Source organism: Octopus bimaculoides, chromosome 25, assembly GCF_001194135.2.
Source record: "Octopus bimaculoides isolate UCB-OBI-ISO-001 chromosome 25, ASM119413v2, whole genome shotgun sequence".
In the NCBI taxonomy this organism is placed as follows: Eukaryota; Metazoa; Mollusca; class Cephalopoda; order Octopoda; family Octopodidae; genus Octopus; species Octopus bimaculoides.
This window is the reverse complement of record NC_069005.1, coordinates 6,165,890-6,168,901: the sequence shown is the minus strand read 5'-3', so window position 1 is coordinate 6,168,901 and position 3,012 is coordinate 6,165,890. Positions and strand designations below refer to the sequence as shown.

The 3,012-nt window shown below is 35.5% G+C and overlaps 1 protein-coding gene across 1 annotated transcript in view; it reads right to left on the bottom strand.

Annotated features, from left to right (window-relative positions):
- Positions 1-1,207: 1,207 nt before the first annotated feature.
- Positions 1,208-3,012, bottom strand: part of LOC106877137 (uncharacterized) — a 10,492-nt gene continuing 8,687 nt past the window's right edge. The window contains exon 7 of the mRNA XM_014925942.2: positions 1,208-2,552. The gene's annotated coding sequence lies outside the window, so the exon portion shown is untranslated. The remainder of the gene's footprint in view (positions 2,553-3,012) is intronic.

The window sequence follows — 3,012 nt, the reverse complement described above, 5'->3', positions numbered from 1 at the left end:
CAATGAACTTGGTATGACGTAAATTTCTGCTCAGTGGTGCCACGTCTTGTGACACCTGATCAAAAGCGCACCAGGCTGATCACATCGCAGGAAAATCCGTTGCTGTTTCAGGTAGGTCCAACTGGTTTCCTGGAACGTTCCCTAAGCCGGAATAAGTGTTGGGTTCAACACTTCGAGCCAGAGATAAAAAAAAAGACAATCCATGTAGTGGAAGCACTCTTCTGCACCTGCTCCGAAGAATGCCATGGCCGTTTCCTCTCCAGGGAAGGTCATGGCCTAAGCAATTTACCCGGCGTGCTAACGATTCTGCCAGCTCGCCACCTTAATAATAATAATAATAATAATAATAATAATAATAATAATAATAATAATAATGATGATAATAATAATAATAAAGGGATATCATAAACATCTAGATGACATCCCAGGAGAACCATGTCTCAGAGAAATCCAAAAGATTGTGCTGACAAGTACTGCCCACATCCTTAGAAAAATCCTATCCATTTAAATGTCTGTGTTGTATTACATGAAGATATTTCACTACCTCCCCTCCCCAAGCTTTCAGTCATATTGTATCGTCTCTTATCCCTCACTCACCCCAGGACGCTAGGTGTGTCTCGGCAAGTGACTGTAACAAATATGCAGATTAAAAGTAAAAATAACAACAACATCAACAACAACAGCAACAACAATAATGATGTTGATAATAATAATAATAATAATAATAATAATAATAATAATAATAATAATAATAATAATAATAATAATAATAATCGACCCCAATGTTTCACTAGTTCTTAATTTATCGCCCCACCCTTAAAGGATGAAAGGCAAAGTCGACCTAGGCGGAATTTGAACTCAGAACATAGAGACAGTATTTCGCCCAGCGTGCTAGCGATTCTGCCAGCTCATCGCCTTAATGATGACGATAGCGGCGATGATGATGATGACGATGATGATGATGATGATGAATGAATGAACAAATACTTAAATAATAGACGAGAAGGTTCGACATCTCTTCTTCGGAATGTCAAGGCATTTCGTCCGCCTTGACATTCTTGAGTTCAAATTCCACCGAGGTCGACTTTACCTTTCAGCCTTTCGGAGTCGATAAATTAAGTACCAGTGAAACACTGGGGTCGATGTAATCGACTATTCCCCTCCCCACAAATTTCAGGTCTTGAAAGGATTAGTTCTTTCAATTAAACAGAAAAAATTGTAATAGTTTATTTTTATTATAATTATTTACAATACAATTTGGTGAATGGTAGAATCGGCAGAGCATCGGGGAAAATATATTGTGACACGTAGTTTGCAATCCCTCTACGTTTTGAATCCAAATCCCGCCATAGCCGATTTTTACTTTACTTTCTTCTGCTGGGTTGTTTACAATAAAGTACAAGAAAGTGTATGCTAGAAGTGCGCATAGGCTGTACCACCTTGATAAAGCCCATAGAGAGAAGTACACATAGCACTGTACTCTATTAATAGAGTTCAGTGCTAGAAGTATACAAAGCGATGTACTCTCTTAACAGAATTTAGTGCTAGAAGTACACACAGTGATGTACTCTCTTAATAGAGTTCAGTGCTAGAAGTACACATAAGGCTGTACTCTCTCAATAAAGCTCAGAGGTAGAAGTACACACAGCGCTGTACTCAGAGTTCAGTACTAGAAGTTCACATAGCGCTGTGCTCTCTTAATACAGTTCAGTTCAAGAAGTACACACATGGCTGTACTCTCTTAATAAAGCCCAGTGCTAGGAATAGACGCACAAGAACAGACACTTGTGAGGAGGGACAATCGACGTCACTATTATTTTAAGTGGTACTTTTGTTTTTATCATTCCCAGAAGTAAGATAGTTATCCGTCTGAGAGGGTGAAAGGTAAAATTGACTACTGCCGGATTTTAACTCAGAAAGTAAAAGGACGTGGTTTTTATAAGAACGATATTATTTCGAGATGTCGGACTACCAACTTTCAACTTTAGAATATATACAACCGATACCGATACAATATTTGAAAGTAATTTGAAAGAATGGCATTTTAACTTCCGTCCTATCGAGGCCGTATTTCTAATGAGAAAAAAAAAATTCTGTCTTTATGCTTCCATCAATTTTGAAAATCAAGATTTTAGAGAGATTTAGTAAAAAAATATATATATTTGTCACATGAAGTTTCTGTTTGGAATATAACTAAACAAAAATCCGTTCTTTAAAAAAATATGATAGAATGTTTTAATTTAAATAAAAAAAACACTTTCAAACATGAAATTGCATCATAAAATTACAGGCTGTCTCAGATTAGTGGCTGTCAAAATGGTTTTATAATGCAATTTTACGACCAAATTCTGTTGCTGATTGGAACGTTTCGAAATAGTTTCGAGAGATCAGCGAATTTTTTTTAAAATTCAATTGTCATTAAGTTGTAGTTGTTACTGTTATGGTTATTTTGTAATTAATTAAATTTTCATTGTTTGAATAGTTCTTTTGTATTATTTCAATCTTGACTTTTTTCTGCTTTACGTACGTCACATTCAGGATTACCAGAAATTCTAAAAGTATAAAAGGAAAATATTATGGATTAATAAAAATATATGGGATACAAATGAGCGTTAACTACACGTACATATACAAAAAGATATAGACACTCGTCTGTCCCAATACACACACGCAACCACATACACAGAAAGACAGACATCCCCATACATACACGGACATATATCCTGATTATCCGCAAGAGATTGACCGTTTATAGTCATCTAAGAATCTATAAGCCAGAAAAAAATATGCACTCGTATGTTTGTCAATAGAGTGGATATATTAATCAAACTATACAGTATTATAGATCCATTTCAGCGAATCTTACCAACCGGTTTCACACCGTATATTATATAACCGCACAGTTAACTAACACCACTTGGCCTTCAAAGATGGCAGATATGGAAAAAATGTACTGATTGTTCTATTATATATTTGCGTAAGTTTGTGTGAGTGTATATATATATATATACA